Below are 17,994 nucleotides of genomic sequence, written 5' to 3'. Positions count from 1 at the left end.
TTGTTAGCTTCCACTGCTTAACTTGTGGAGATGGTTGTTAGCTTCCACTGCTTAAATAGAGGAGATGGTTGTTAGCTTCCACTGCTTAACTTGTGGAGATGGTTGTTAGCTTCCACTGCTTAAATAGAGGAGATGGTTGTTAGCTTCCACCGCTTAAATAGAGGAGATGGTTGTTAGCTTCCACTGTTGGCTAGAGGAAATGGTTGTTAGCTTCCACTGCTTAAATAGAGGAGATGGTTGTTAGCTTCCACTGTTGGCTAGAGGAGATGGTTGTTAGCTTCCACTGCTTAAAACCTGTTGGGGCTAGGGGGCAGTACTGACAATTTCAGAAAAAATATGTGCCCATATTAAACTGCCTCCTACTCAAATTCAGATTTGGATAGAAAACACTCTGAAGTTTCTAAAACTGTTTGAATGGTGTCTGTGAGTATAACAGAACTCATATGGCAGTAGTCAAAAACCTGAGAGAAATCCTACCAGGAAGTGGAAATCTGGATGCATGGGTTCTCTTCAAGTCTTTTCCTATTGAATACACAGTGACGTAGTAATAATTGTGCACTTCCTATGGCTTCCACTAGATGTCGACAGTCTTTACAAAGTTGTTTGAAGCTTCTACGACGAACAGAGCCCGAATGACAAGGAGGGGAAGTTGTTGAGGCAGGGGGTGACATCACTTCTTGGGGCGCGTTCACGAGGGTGGATCCTCCCGTTCCAAAACCTTTTTCAAGACACAGGAACCGTCCGGTTCAAATATTATTGAATCTTCACGTTCTGAAGGCCATAAAGATTGATGTTTTACAACGTTTGACATGTTTGAACGAACGTAAATACAACTTTTTTTTACTTTTCGTCGCGACATCGTCCGAGCGCTTTCTACACTTGGAGTAGCTTACTGGACGCACGAACAACAAGGAGTTATTTGGACATAAATTATGGACTTTATCGAACAAAACAACATTTGTTGTGGACCTGGGATCCCTGGAAGTGCCTTCTGATGAAGATGATCAAAGGTAAGGGAATATTTCTAATGCAATGTATGGTTTTAGATGACTCCAAGATGGCGGCTATCTGTATAGCCTAGTGTATTTTTCTGAGCGCAGTACTCAGATTATTGCAGAGTGCTTTCCTCGTGAAGGTTTTTTGAAATCTTTCATAGCGTTTGCATAAAGGAGATGTTCATCTATAATTCTTTGAATGACAGTTTAATTTTGTATCAATGTTTATGACAAGTATTTTTGTAAATTGTGGCGCTGATTCACCGGCAGTATTTGAGGGAAAATATTTTCTGAACGTCACGCGCCGATGTAAAATGCTGTTTTTATATATAAATATGAACTTTATCGAACAAAAAATGCATGTATTGTGTAACATGATGTCCTAGGAGTGTCATCTGATGAAGATCGTCAAAGGTTAGTGCTGCATTTAGCTGTGTTTTGGGTATTTGTGATGCATGCTAGTTGCTTTGAAAATGGCTGTGTGATTATTTTTGGCAGGGTACTCTCCTAACATAATCTAATGTTTTGCTTTCGCTGTAAAGCCTTTTTGAAATCGGAAAACGTGGTTCGATTCAAGAGAAGTGTATCTATAAAATGGTGTAAAATAGTCATATGTTTGAGAAATTGAAGTTATTGCATTTATGAGGTATTTGTATTTCGCGATTCCACTGGCTGTTGACTAGGTGGGACGCAAACGTCCCATCTTGCCCAGGGAGGTTAAATAGAAGAGATGGTTGTCAGTTTCCACTGCTTATCTTGTGGAGATGGTTAGCTTTCACTGCTTATCTAGAGGAGATGGTTGTTAGTAGGACTGAAGTGATGCTGACACAATCTTATGTAGGAGAGAGAGAGAGAGAGAGAGAGAGCAAGAGAGAGAAGGGGGGAAGAGAGAGATTATACAGAGAGAGAGAGAGAGAGAGAGATGGGTGAAGATGAGTGAGAGACCGAGTGTGAAAGAAAATAGGGCTCACACTCACCCAAGGCTCAATATTAATGACTCTAGTCACTCTATTGACTACAGTGACTCTCGTGACTCTAGTGACTCTTGTGACTCTTGTGACTCTAGTGACTAGAGTGACTCTCGTGACTCTAGTGACTACAGTGACTACAGTAACTCTAATGACTACAGTGACTCTAGTGACTGCAGTGACTCTCGTGACTCTTGTGACTACAGTGACTACAGTAACTCGAATGACTACAGTGACTCTAGTGACTCGAGTGACTACAGTGACTCTAATGACTACAGTGACTCTAACAACTACAGTGACTACACTGATGACACTGACACTATTTTTAAGCACTCGGCGATCCCATTCTGCAGCTCAAGCAGGCCAGAAATATGACGAACTGACTTGCTTGAAAGGTGGCATCCTATGATGGTGCCATGTTGAAAGTCACTGAGCTCTTCAGTAAGGCCATTCTACTGCCAATGTTTTTGACTATGGAGATTTCATGGATGTGTGCTCGATTTTATGCACCTGTCAGCAACGGGCGTGGCTGAAATAGCCGAATCATCACATTTGAAGGGGCGTCCACATATTTTGTATATATAGTGTAGATATAGTGTAGATATAGTGTAAATATATTATAGATGTAGTGTATGTATAGTGTAGATATAGTGTATATATAGTGTATGTATAGTGTAGATATAGTGTATAGATATTATAGATGTAGTGTATGTATAGTGTTGATATATTATAGATGTAGTGTATGGATAGTGTAGATATAATGTATATATAGTGTATATATAGTGTAGATATAGTGTAGATATAGTATATATATAGTGTAGATATATTATAGATATTGTGCAGATATATTATAGATATCATGTAGATATAGTGTATAGATATTATAGATGTAGTGTATGTATAGTGTTGATATATTATAGATGTAGTGTATGTATAGTGTTGATATATTATAGATATTGTGCAGATATATTATAGATATCATGTAGATATAGTGTATAGATATTATAGATGTAGTGTATGTATAGTGTTGATATATTATAGATGTAGTGTATGTATAGTGTTGATATATTATAGATATTGTGCAGATATATTATAGATATCATGTAGATATAGTGTAGATATAGTGTAGATATAGTGGGGTCCCGTGTGGCTCAGTTGGTAGAGCATGGCAACGCCAGGGTTGTGGGTTCGATTCCCATGGGGGACCAGTACGTAAAACAAAATGTATGAAATGTATGCACTCATTACTGTAAGTCGCTCTGGATAAGAGCGTCTACTAAATGACTAAAATGTAAATGTAGATATATTATAGATGTAGTATAGATATCGTGTAGAAATAGTGTAGATATATTATAGATGTAGTGTATATATATTATAGATATAGTGTAGACATATTATAGATATTGTGCAGATATATTATAGATATCGTGTAGATATAGTGTAGATATAGTGTAGATGTATGATATATACAGTGTAGATATAGTGTATATATAGTGTAGATATAGTGTAGATATATTATAGATATAGTGTAGACATATTATAGATATTGTGCAGATATATTATAGATATCGTGTAGATATAGTGTAGATATAGTGTAGATGTATGATATATATAGTGTAGATATAGTGTATATATAGTGTAGATATAGTGTAGATATATTATATATGTAGTGTAGATATAGTGTAGATATGGTGTAGATATATTATAGATATAGTGTAGATATATTATAGATATAATGTAGATGTAGTGTATATATAGTGTAGATATAGTGTAGATATAGTGTGGATATAGTGTAGATGTAGTGTAGATATATTGTAGATATACTGTAGATATATTATAGATGTAGTGTATGGATAGTGTAGATATAGTGTACATATGTAGTGTAGATATAGTGTAGATATAGTTAAGACGTAGTGTAGATATATTATAGATGTAGTGTATATATAGTGTAGATATATTATATATGTAGTGTAGATATAGTGTAGATATAGTGTAGACACATGGTAGATATAGTGTAGATATCATTTATATATATAGTGTATATATAGGGTACCTTACATATCAACATTACAATAATATCTGCAATACAGACAGACAAAGAAACGGTATATTATACCATTCAAAAAAATGCTTTAGTTCAGTGCTGGTAAGGGGAGAGTGGAAAGAAAGACGTGACAAAATATGTTTCTCTACAGCATTTGACTAAAATACCTTCCCACAATAAAACCCAGTCACAATAGAAACAGGGTAATTCTGCCTCTCTATGCCCTACCTTTCTTTTCCTGTAAAGCGTTCGACACTCATCTCCGGGCGTTGATACCGGTCACACGCTATAATGACAACCCACTGTACCGCGTGACAGTGAACGGAATCCATATCCGTATCTCCGTGGCCTTGTTGCGTGGAGATAAGTGGATGACACGACAAGCTGCCTTTTTAATGAAGCATATCTGCTTTCCAGGGTGCTTTTGTAAGAGGCTTGTATGGCATTGTCCTCTGTTTCCTAGAGTGGACTGGTAAGAGACCAATTGATTTGGATGGTGCAGATTATTGCAGATTAGTGGTTTGGATTAGTTGACGTTTGGCTGGGGAGATGCTCTCAGGAGCTGATCTATACGGTGTAAGATGTATTGACTGGCTTCAGCTGTGAAAGTGGCCGAGGTAAACAGCAACGTTAAAGATCATTTAGATGACTCAGGGGGCATTGATCAGCAGAGCTGACAAACCGTGGAGGAATGAGGAATCTGCTACAAGTAAAGTCAAGGAGAATAGAAGGAAGTGAATTACCGCGGAGGAAACCGGATCGTATTGCATTAGAGCCGCCCTGCAGGACGAGGGAATGGGGCTTGTTGGCTGGAAGGACTCTGGGATTGGGAGTGCAGATGACAGAAGTAGTGTTAAATCAAGCTAAAAACCTGTCATATGTCTGTTTGAACAACTGGCTCACATGCTGATAGGGGCGTATGAGAGGGAGATGTAACGAGATGGCAGAGGAAAGGCTGGTGGAAAGGTGAGAGACTCTAGAAATTATAATGAGAGTGAGATCGCTGTGTGATTGACTCAGAGCCTGCTAACGAGAGTGAGATCGCTGTGTGATTGACTCAGAGCCTGCTAACGAGAGTGAGATCGCTGTGTGATTGACTCAGAGCCTGCTAATGAGAGTGAGTTCGCTGTGTGATTGACTCAGAGCCTGCTAACGAGAGTGAGATCGCTGTGTGATTGACTTAGAGCCTGCTAATGAGAGTGAGTTCGCTGTGTGATTGACTCAGAGCCTGCTAATGAGAGTGAGTTCGCTGTGTGATTGACTCAGAGCCTGCTAACGAGAGTGAGATCGCTGTGTGATTGACTCAGAGCCTGCTAACGAGAGTGAGATCGCTGTGTGATTGACTCAGAGCCTGCTAATGAGAGTGAGTTCGCTGTGTGATTGACTCAGAGCCTGCTAACGAGAGTGAGATTGCTGTGTGATTGATGTGCTGTTAATGTGATTTCAGACTGGCCAGACAAGAGGGTCAGTGCTCAGAGGAAAGGACAGAAGGGAGCTGGAGAAGAAGAAAGAAACCTCGGTTCACTTGTCTCTAACAGAATTAGCCCTTCAAAGAGCCACAGATTGACAGGAGGAGGATCATTGCACTCCAAAATATATATTGTGGTTCTATAGTCACTCAAAGCAGTTTTGCTAGAGCTGGAAGTTCTGTCTCTCCAATTAATTCAGTCACATCAAACGAAGTGAGATGATGAGAGGTAGTCTATCACTTCTTCAGTGGTTGTTCTGCTTGCATTCGCAAGTCCGTATTAGCCATGGAGATGACAGAGACATGAAAAGATGGAACATGGTGAGCAGGTATCAGAAGCAGGTGTCAATGATAATGCTTCACCTTGAATATCTAGCAGATTCAGACTATTGTTGTTGTTCCTGTTTCCAGCATGTTTCACTGTGATAATTAATGTTGTTATTCCTGTTTCCAGCATGTTTCACTGTGATAATTAATGTTGTTATTCCTGTTTCCAGCATGTTTCACTGTGATGATTAATGTTGTTATTCCTGTTTCCAGCATGTTTTACTGTGATGATTAATGTTGTTGTTCCTGTTTCCAGCATGTTTCACTGTGATGATTAATGTTGTTATTCCTGTTTCCAGCATGTTTCACTGTGATGATTAATGTTGTTATTCCTGTTTCCAGCATGTTTCACTGTGATGATTAATGTTGTTATTCCTGTTTCCAGTATGTTTTACTGTGATGATTAATGTTGTTATTCCTGTTTCCAGCATGTTTCACTGTGATGATTAATGTTGTTATTCCTGTTTCCAGTATGTTTTACTGTGATGATTAATGTTGTTATTCCTGTTTCCAGCATGTTTCGCTGTGATGATTAATGTTGTTATTCCTGTTTCCAGCATGTTTCACTGTGATACTGAATCTGCGTCTGTCACATGTAATAGACAGAGACCAAATGAACGGTACATGCAGATGTGATATGACATACGGAAAAGACTATGTTTTGATCTAAGGCCACTTTTTTGACGCATGAGAAAATCTTAAGCTTTTAACATTTAGATAAAAACATCTCCTGATTCGTGTCAATTTAAATCAATCAATAAAAATGTATTTTTATATAAAACCCCTTTTTTTTAAGTAGTTTTTTTTTACAGTTTTTTTCAGCAGTTGTCACAATATGCTTTACAGATCCCCAGCCTAAAAAAATTATAAATTAGAGAGCAAGCAATATCGGAGGCAGAAGTACAGTTGGCTAGGAAATATATCTGCATTATTATTTCCTCCGTACGTACGAGGAGCACAACTATATCACAGCTGGGGTGAACTGTGCTCTTTTTTTGTGGGGATGTCCTGCAGTATATTCTGTAAACCTCACTCCAGATCCACTCTCCTGCAGCGAAGAGTGTAAGCCAGCCTCCTTCTTAACACACTGGGATTATGGGAAGGTAATCCTCCATTTTTTTATTAGGAACTGGCATGGACTCCTGGACCAGCTCTTGACCACTGGAACACACGCTTAGGATGTCAATGATGGCTGGGCTGTCTGAGCCTTACTGTACTACAGTATTCCTGACAGAATATATGAGTGCAGACAGTCGTCCATATTACAAAAAAGCATCTGAGAGTGGATGGATTTTGTGTTTGTAGGCTGGTGTTTCTGTCCACTGTGCTTTTGGCAGGAGTTTGTACAGTATTTACATGTTAATCTCTCTTACTTAGCTCTAATTGCAGTAACATAGCAACAGTGAATGTGACTCAGCTTAAATCAAGTGTGAACCTCCATAAAATCAAAAGATCAAAGACAGCACACTAAAGGAGAAAAAGGGCCCTCTAGTTTGACTAATCTACTTCAACAGTGGCATTGTGTTTGTGTGGGTGCGTGTGTGTGTGGACGTGTTCAACTATACTTGTAGGGACCAGAATTCCCCACAAGAAGAGTAAAACAAACTGAAATTTGATCAACTGGGGACATTTTGTTAGTCCCCACAAGGTCAAATGCTATTTCTATGGGGTTTAGGGTTAAGGTTAGAGTTAGTGTTAGGGTTAGAATTACGTTAAGGGTCAGGGTTAGGAGCTAGGGTTAGGTTTAGGGTCAGGGTTAGGAGCTAGGGTTAGGTTTAGGGTTAAGGTTAGATTTTTGGGTTAGGGTTAGGGTTAAGCTTAGGGTTAGAGAAAATACGATTTTGAATGGGACTAAATTGGTTAGCTGTACAATACTGTATGCGTGTGTGTGTGAGTGTGAGTGTGTGAGTGTGTGTGTGTGTGTGTGTGTGTGTGTGTGTGTGTGTGTGTGTGTGTGTGTGTGTGTGTGTGTGTGTGTGTGTGTGTGTGTGTGTGTGTGTGTGTGTGAATGCCAGTGTGTATTTGTCTGTATTTGCCGGCACACTGTTGTGTAACAGAGATCTGAGAGCTGATAACAGAAAGCCAGTGAAGCAGCCAGGACTCAGATAAACACTCATCAATAACAGATGACCCTCACATCTCCTGGGCACTGCAGGAGGTCGTCTAATGACAAACCCTCCGTCTGCGGCCCATAGCCCCGAGACAAAGAGCTGCAGAAGCACTGATCTCTCTCTCTCTCTTCCACTCCCTACCCTCCACGCTCCCCGCTGCCCTCCTCTCTCCCCTCCCAGACCAGTCATTTAGGGACTTTGCAGCTATTTAATGTTTAATGTCTACTTAAGCCAAAATAATGCTAATTTCTGTTGCCTGCTACCAATTTTCCCTTTTCACTCTCTCTCTCTAAAATTACAAATCTCATCTCCCAGAGGCCCTATTTATCCTTCCTGTTGCAGCTGGGGACCATTATTCACAGGAAGTCAGGAGGTGGGGCCTTATTTCTGGGACTCATGAAGCCGGTGGCGGATCCATCCTTTAAGGTTGGTCCGGGGGTAGTTACTAGAGGGTATGCGCCGGCCACGGCCCCCGTTGTGGGTTCCACCCCCCGCCCAAGGCAAAGGCCCAGCCCTGAGTCCCCTGCCACCACCAGGCCTGTGAAGACTTGCCAGAAAAAGACAAAGGGAGAAAATAATAAAGAAGAAAAAGGATTAAAAGCAACGCTCCTCATTCCCTCATCCTGCCGCTGCTCAACGTATTTGGGTGAGTGGAGCCTATCACATTTCCGGCCCAATCGAAGATGACCAGTTCCAATTGTACATCTTTGGCGTCTCATTTGAAAGTTACAAAGTCTTGAAGATAACTATCATGTTTTTTCGTCAGTCAGAACACAAATCACTGCATTATTTGTTTTAGTTTGTCAGCAGGTTGGATAAAGTATTCAGATGTCACCTTACCTCTTTCATCCTCTTCCATCCCTACCACAGCATCAAATGACAGACAAACTACCTGGACACCACTGGAAACCAAAGGGGATACCTAGTCAGTTGCACAACCAAAATGTGTCTTCCTGCATTTAACCCAACCACCTTGAATCAGAGAGGTGCGTGTGACTGCCTTAATCGATGTTATCAGCGCCAAGGGATAAGTTGTTATTGGCCGGTAACTGCCTTGCTCAAGGACCATTTGGTTACTGGCCCAACACTCTTAACCACTAGGCTACCTTCCACCCATATGATTTCAGGAAGTTACTAAAGTAGCCAAACTACCTGGACACCACTGGTATGATTTCAGAAAGTTAAAGTAGCCAAACTACCTGGACACCACTGGTATGATTTCAGGAAGGCACTGGTGTTTAATGCACCACCTTAATAAGGAGAGACCAGCGGTGGTAGGTAGACCAATTGACCCCGCTCCCCCATTCCCCTGCTGCTAACGCCACGGATGAATGATCTCAATTACCAACCTTTTGATTAGAGCAGCAGGTCCAATCAAGACATGAGAGCATGATAGACACCATGACAATCAATTACCGATGCTGCTTTAACTACGCAGGGGAGAGAGAGGGCAAGAGAGGTGCTGGGGAATAAAGGAAGGTGCATTGTGGGTTGGCTGTCTGATGAACAACTTCTCGGGTGAGGTAGATGAGGTAGTATTTATCGACAGGGGGTGCTTCTTTTTGTTCTTGAAACATTCCTTTGCTTTTCAATAATTAAACAGGTTCTTCTTCTTCCTGCCTGACGGGGAGGTAGAGCATGTTTATCACCTCATGTTTAATCAGGTCTTCACCTCCCCTTCCATTGAGACTGTATAAAGGAAGATTGTGCATACCACTGGATTATTGTGTGTGTGTGTGTGTGTGTGTGTGTGTGTGTGTGTGTGTGTGTGTGTGTGTGTGTGTGTGTGTGTGTGTGTGTGTGTGTGTGTGTGTGTGTGTGTGTGTGTGTGTGTGTGTGAGTGTAGGACCGTGTACAGACCTTATAGGAGGCAGGTGTTGATACTAAAACAATGTCTGTCTGTCTGGCTGTCCGGCTAGTTGCCTGTATGGATATTTTAGTGGTTAGCTAGAGACGAATAGCTCTGTCTCTGCTGCTGACTACACACACTAGGCAGCTAGCTACACACACTAGGGAGCTAGCTACAAACTAGGTAGCTAGTTACACACTAGGTAGCTAGTTACACACACTAGGCAGCTAGCTACAAACTAGGTAGCTAGTTACATACTAGGTAGCTAGAAACACACACTAGGTAGCTAGAAACACACACTAGGTAGCTAGCTACACACACTAGGCAGCTAGTTACACACTAGCCAGCTAGCTACACACTAGGTAGCTAGTTACACACACTAGGCAGCTAGCTACACACATTAGGCAGCTAGCTACACACTTGGTAGCTAGGTAAACACACTAGGTAGCTAGTTACACACTAGGTAGCTAGTTACACACTAGCCAGCTAGCTACACACAGTAGGCAGCTAGCTACACACTTGGTAGCTAGGTAAACACACTAGGTAGCTAGTTACACACTAGGTAGCTAGCTACACACACTGGGTAGCTAGTTACACACTAGGTAGCTAGTTACACACTAGGTAGCTAGCTACACACTAGGTAGCTAGCTACACACACTAGGTAGCTAGTTACACACACTAGGTAGCTTGTTATACACTAGGTAGCCAGCTACACACTAGGTAGCTAGCTACACACTGGGTAGCTAGTTATACACTAGGTAGCCAGCTACACACTAGGTAGCTAGTTACACACACTGGGTAGCTAGTTACACACTAGGTAGCTAGCTACACACTAGGTAGCTAGTTACACACACTAGGTAGCTTGTTATACACTAGGTAGCCAGCTACACACTAGGTAGCTAACTACACACTGGGTAGCTAGTTATACACTAGGTAGCCAGCTACACACTGGGTAGCTAGTTATACACTAGGTAGCTAGCTACACACACTAGGTAGCTAGTTGCAAACAATGGGTAGCTAGTTATACACTAGGTAGCTAGCTACACACACTAGGTAGCTAGCTACACACACTAGGTAGCTAGTTACACACACTGGGTAGCTAGTTACACACACTGGGTAGCTAGCTACACACTAGGTAGCCAGCTACACACTAGGTAGCTAGTTACACACACTGGGTAGCTAGTTATACACTAGGTAGCTAGCTACACACTAGGTAGCTAGTTACACACACTGGGTAGCTAGTTACACACACTGGGTAGCTAGCTACACACTAGGTAGCCAGCTACACACTAGGTAGCTAGTTAAACACACTGGGTAGCTAGTTATACACTAGGTAGCTAGCTACACACACTAGGTAGCTAGTTACACACACTAGGTAGCTAGCTGTAAGGAGTTGAGTCTGTTGGTCTGATCAGTAAGGACCGATTTCACGCCTGTTTAATAGACTGCCCTGCACGGAGATTGTGCAGGCCTGGTATCCAAACATGCATGGCTTGAAATGCAGTCACCAGTCGAGTGTGTGTAACTAGCTACCTAGGTAGCTGAAATCGGAAAATTGTGCGTGCGTGCGTGCTAGTGATTTCACATGGCTGTAAGTGTGTTTGTGAGTGTGTGCTTGGAACATAAAGCCTTCGTATGGATACTGTGAAACAATTTCTAGCATCTAGTCATGTGTGAGCCTGTTTGCTCAGGCGTTTGTACAGCCGTAAAGCATGTGTGACGTACAGTAGGTGTGTTTATTGTGTACCAGCAACATGCGGCCGTAAGCAGAGGATCGTGTGATTGGTCCTGTTCTCCCGAGAGAGGTGGAGGAAGATCATGGTGATGGGGTTCACTCTCTGGGTTATCTTCACTAACCATAGTACCTGCTCTGGGTCAACTTCACTAACCATAGTACCTGCTCTGGGTCACCTTCACTAACCATAGTACCTGCTCTGGGTTACCTTCACTAACCATAGTACCTGCTCTGGGTCACCTTCACTAACCATAGTACCTGCTCTGGGTCACCTTCACTAACCATAGTACCTGCTCTGGGTCACCTTCACTAACCATAGAACCTGCTCTGGGTCACCTTCACTAACCATAGAACCTGCTCTGGGTCACCTTCACTAACCATAGTACCTGCTCTGGGTCACCTTCACTAACCATAGTACCTGCTCTGGGTCACCTTCACTAACCATAGTACCTGCTCTGGGTTACCTTCACTAACCATAGAACCTGCTCTGGGTCACCTTCACTAACCATAGTACCTTCCCTTATATTAGCAGGCAGCTCTGGGACACTGCTCTCTCACTCTCGTTATCTCGCTCTCATTCTCGCTCTCTCGATCTTTCGTTCTCTCCCTCGTTCTCTCTCTCTCTCTCTCTCTCTCTCTCTCTCTCTCTCTCTCTCTTTCTTTCTTTCTCTCTTTCTCTCTCTCTCTCTCTCTCGCTCTCTCTACATACTGAAGACGTATTTCCCATTGATGAGGGATGCTTCAGGATGCCATTCCTTTGTTCCCTTCATGATGGTAGACAATTGGTTTTAGTGCAAATGTATACGTTGATTCATTTCATGATTGATTCTGTTTCTTATGTTGAGCATCTGACACATGTAGTAATTACATTGAACTTTTACCGTTTCTTCGATATCTATTTCCTGTATCTTTGAAAGGTAATACATCATTTGTGGAACTCTCCTCCTATTCACTCACCATCTGTATTTCCCTCGAGCTATAAAAAGCCTTTTCTTCAAGCCAATTTGGGGAGCTGGCAAATTGACTTTAGATGGTGTGCATTTGCTTCCCTTTACTCCCATCCATGGATGTTATTGGGATGCTATTGGCCCCTCTCTGATCAAGACCAGTTTCAGCCACTGCTCCACTGCAGTGAACACCTGCTCCAAATGGAGGGACAAGACAAGACAAAGTGATTTGCTCGTTCTCATTTCACCACCAAGGCTACATCCTTTGAGAGCAGAGGGGCTTTAAGGGGCTGTATGTTCAAGGCAATCATGTCTGTGTTCAAAGACTGGGCTTCCAGAGGGTTGGAGGGTCTACCTGGCTCCATCTGCCAGTGGGTCGGAGGTTCTACCTGGCTCCAGCTGCCAGAGGGTCGGAGGTTCTACCTGGCTCCAGCTGCCAGAGGGTCGGAGGTTCTACCTGGCTCCAGCTGTCAGAGGGTCGGAGGTTCTACCTGGCTCCAGCTGCCAGAGGGTCGGAGGTTCTACCTGGCTCTACCTGTCAGAGGGTCGGAGGTTCTACCTGGCTCTACCTGTCAGAGGGTCGGAGGTTTTACCTGGCTCCAGCTGCCAGGGGGTCGGAGGTTCTACCTGGCTCTACCTGCCAGAGGGTCGGAGGTTCTACCTGGCTCTACCTGTCAGAGGGTCGGAAGTTCTACCTGGCTCCACCTGTCAGAGGGTCGGAGGTTCTACCTGGCTCCAGCTGTCAGAGGGTCGGAGGTTCTACCTGGCTCCAGCTGCCAGAGGGTCGGAGGTTCTACCTGGCTCCACCTGTCAGAGGGTCGGAGGTTCTACCTGGCTCCAGCTGCCAGAGGGTCGGAGGTTCTACCTGCCTCCACCTGTCAGAGGGTCGGAGGTTCTACCTGGCTCTACCTGTCAGAGGGTCGGAGGTTCTACCTGGCTCCAGCTGCCAGAGGGTCGGAGGTTCTACCTGGCTCCAGCTGCCAGAGGGTCGGAGGTTCTACCTGGCTCCCGCTGCCAGAGGGTCGGAGGTTCTACCTGGCTCCAGCTGCCAGAGGGTCGGAGGTTCTACCTGGCTGCAGCTGCCAGGGGGTCGGAGGTTCTACCTGGCTCCAGCTGCCAGAGGGTCGGAGGTTCTACCTGGCTCCAGCTGCCAGAGGGTCGGAGGTTCTACCTGGCTCCAGCTGCCAGAGGGTCAGAGGTTCTACCTGGCTGCAGCTGCCTATCCAGTTCATCATCACAGAGGAACTGAAGAAAAAATGTAATGGAAAATCATCATACTGATCCTGTTGGAATCAATCAGACATTGCCCACCTGCCTATAGCGGACTGGCAGTGTGAACAACCCAGTAAAATAGGGATATTGGATCGTACAGGTTGAAGTGGGTGAATTTTTTTCACTGGTTTGGTTGTCTAATTTGTGTTTGGCCAAGGAATGTTAAGTATTGAACATATATGTGTATGATAAACACAAACAATAAAGTATATAAAGTATATAAAGTATATAAAATACAGATATAAAGTAGTCTTGTGTGGGTAGTAGTTCATGAGTGGCAGTTAGCCTGGTGGTTAGAGCGTTGGTCCAGTAACCAAGAGGTTTGCTAGATCGAATCCCAGAGCTGATTTGATAGGAGGTTGGGGAGGATGGGCTCGTGGTAATGGCTGCAGCACAATACGTGGAATGTTATCAAATACATCAAACACACGGTTTCCAGGTGTTTCATGCCATTCCATTAGCTCCGTTCCAGCCACTATTATGAGCCGTCCAAACCCCCTCAGCAGCCTCCACTGGTTACATCCGTTCTAGCAGATACCATCAAATGAGCAGTAATATTACAGTAATCAAAGTTCATTACCCATCCATCTCCCTTGGAGTCCTGAGACCGACAGGCTGCCCATGTCATAATGAAGACCTGCTTAACCAATCAGTCAATTAGATTCCCTCTGATGAGGTCTCCAGGGCCCTTCAGACATTACCAACTGTGTAATCTCATTAACCCAGCAGCACCTGGGACAACGCAGGGCAGATATGAAAAGATTTTTGATGAGTCTCAACAGACATTCAATGACGAGTCTGGTCCACGATCTGTCATGTACAGTATCACTGCTATGGACTCATGTACAGTATAACTGCTATGGACTCATGTACAGTATCACTGCAATGGACTCATGTACAGTATCACTGCTAAGGGTTGACATCTGACCTCAAATTACAGCATTCACTTCAGACTGTAACAATGCTTTGTCTCATGAGGCTGATCTAGGATCAGATCACCTCTATCCTTGTGATGTTACTCTTTATAATCTAAAAATGCTAAACTGATCCAAGATCAGCACTCCTACTCTGAGATGCTTTGGGATGCTTTCATCAGATGCCAGCAGTGATAACGGTGCTAGCATGTCACTGGTCTGGATGTCCTCTAAATAGCCCGAGATGATGGGACACAGGCTCTCTCGCTCTCGTTATCTCGCTCTCTCTCTCTCGTTCTCTCTCGTTCTCGTTCTCTCACTCTCTCGCTCTCATTCTCGCTCTCTCGCTCTCTCGTTCTCTCCCTCATTCTCTCCCTCTCTCTCGCTGTAGTTCTCTTGCTCTCTCTCTCTCTCTCTCTCTTGTTCTCTCCCTCTCTCTCTCTCTCGTTCACTCTCTCTCTCGCTCTCTCCATCTCCATCTCTTTCACTTTCTTTCTCTCATTCTCGTTCTCTCTCGTACTCTCCATCTCCTTCTCTCTCGCTCTCGTTCTCGCTCTCTCGTTCTCTCCCTCGTTCTCTCCCACTCTCCTGCTCTACTTCTCTTGCTCTCTCTCATTCTCTCTCGTTCTTTCCCTCTCTCTCTCGTTCTCTCTCTCTCTCGCTCTCGTGCTCTCCATCTCTCTCGCTCTCATTTTTGCTCTCTGTCTCTCTGTCTCTCTCTCACCCATCCTTTTGTTTACCAGCCTGCGGACCTCATACAGCCCGTGAATCTCATTCTAACCTGTGTTATCAATGGTCAGAAAATGTATCATGTTTATAATTAATCCATGAAGGGGTATTCTCCATGGCCCCGTATGCCCCGGGGTCCAGAGGTCATTATCCCGTCTGGCCACTGGGCAGAGGGTGGCCAGGCCTACCTCCGACAGGGCGTTGTCATTAAAATGGGCCTTCATTCATTATGGATGTGTTGTGTGGTCGACTTCATAGGGCTCTAATTCTAGTCTGTCTTTGAAGAGAGAGAAGAGAGAGAGAAGGTGGACAAGACAGAGAGGAGGCGGGAGGTCTAATGAACAAGAGCCATCCACCCTCTGCTCTCTTCTTTGTTCTCTCTCTCTCATGATAACAAGGTAAACTAAAATGATTATTGTTATTCTAGAATGATACTGATATGACAGAAAAGAGAGTAGCATGGGATTAATTACGGGAGCTTTTCTTCGCTCAAGAGCTGTTTAGTGCAGGGACGCAAGAGGATGAATGATGAAATCACTGGAATTTTTGAGGCTTTGGGGAGAAATGCTTCAAACTTTGTTTATTTCTCATAAAAACCCATAATCTCACCCCTGTAACTAATTTCCACTGGTGTGTGTGTGTGTACGTGAGCATGCGTGTGTGTGTGTGTGTGTGTGTGTGTGTGTGCGCGTGTGCGTGTGTAGTATTTGTTTGTTTTGTGTTCCTGTTACTGTATTCAATCTAATCCAACATAGTGTTTTATCCTGCTAAATTACTTTAGTTCTAACTGTGCTACGTTGCTCTTAAACAAACACATTATTTCCACCATTAGGGATACTAAAGAAAAAAAAAACTTGTTTTGTGGTAATAAAGTGTTAGCATAACGTTCACTGTTTAATCGGCACAGTGAAGATGAGAGCCTTCAAAGACAGAAAGGGAAATATGGTTTGTAGACACGCGGAGATGGACAGAGACAGTAACGCAAGCACACACACACACACACACACACACACACACACACACACACACACACACACACACACACACACACACACACACACATACAGTACATACACTCAAGCACATGCACACACACACACACACACACATACTGTACATACACGCAAGAACATGCACACACACACACACACGCAGGCACATGCAAGCACATGCACACACACACACATATAAACAGTACATACAAAAACACACACACACAAACAGAGACAGTAGACTTTTGTGACACAGACGACCGTAATCATCTTGATTTCCCACTGTGGGAACAGATGGAGTAATCTATCAGCCAGGTAAATGATTATCCCTTTGTATATTTTAGCCAACAGATAAATAATGTTTGCATGGTGGGGAGAGAGTCTCTCTCTCTCAATTAAATTAAATTCAATTCAAGGGCTTTATTGGCATGGGAAACACATGTTAACATTGCCAAAGCAAGTGAAGTAGATAATAAACAAAAGTGAAATAAACAATAAAAATGAACAGTAAACATTACACTCACAGAAGTTACAAAAGAATAAAGACATTTCAAGTGTCATTATGTATATATACAGTGTTGTAACGATGTGAAAATAGTGAGGGTACAGAAGGGAAAATAAATAAACATAAATGTAGGTTGTATTTGCAATGGGGTTGTTGTTCTTCACTGGTTGCCCTTTTCTTGTGGCAGGACACACATCTTGCTGCTGTGATGCACACTGTAGTATTTCACCCAGTAGATATGAGAGTTTATCAAATTTGGCTTTGTTTTCAAATTCATTGTGGATCTGTGTAATCTGAGGGAAATATGTGTCTCTAATATGGTCATACATGCTATGCTCACTGAGTCTGTACATAGTCAAAGCTTTCCTTAAATTTGTGTCAGTCACAGTGGTCAGGTATTCTATCACTGTGTACTTTCTCTGCTCTCTCTCTCTGCATCGCTCTCTCTCTCTCTCTCTCTCTGCTCTCTCTCTCTCCGCTCTCTCTCTCTCTACGGTCTCTCTCTCCCCGCTCTCTCTCTCTCCCTGTTTTTCTGATGAGGTGAGCACAATCTCCAGGTTTAGACAAGTCCGGTGAGAGAAACACAGAGAAAAATAGGAATTCCCATTGTTTAGAGCTGAATTGACAGAGGAGTAGTTTAATGAACCAACTCAGCGGTTTTGGTCCCTGGCTGGCAATTATTATTAGATTCCTCTCATCTGCTTTCTCAAATTATTCTCTCCCCTTCCTCTTGTTAGATTGGAAGACCTTTAATCCCTTCAAACAATTACACTGACTAAACATGACTTGTGGTTTACTGGCATGGGATTACATTTAGTCTTCAGACAATTACCCTGACTAAACATGACTTGTGGTTTACTGGCATGGGATTACATTTAGTCTTCTTTCAATTACCCTGACTAAACATGACTTGTGGTTTACTGGCATGGGATTACATTTAGTCTTCAGACAATTACCCTGACTAAACATGACTTGTGGTTTACTGGCATGGGATTACATTTAGTCTTCAGACAATTACCCTGACTAAACATGACTTGTGGTTTACTGGCATGGGATTACATTTAGTCTTCAGTAACCGCAGCGTTGTCACGCTCGTCGTACGAACTGGAACTCGGACCAACGTGCAGTGTGATCTGGG

This window comes from Salmo trutta, chromosome 24, assembly GCF_901001165.1.
Source record: "Salmo trutta chromosome 24, fSalTru1.1, whole genome shotgun sequence".
NCBI lineage: Eukaryota > Metazoa > Chordata > Actinopteri > Salmoniformes > Salmonidae > Salmo > Salmo trutta.
Note: the sequence above shows the minus strand (reverse complement) of the source record.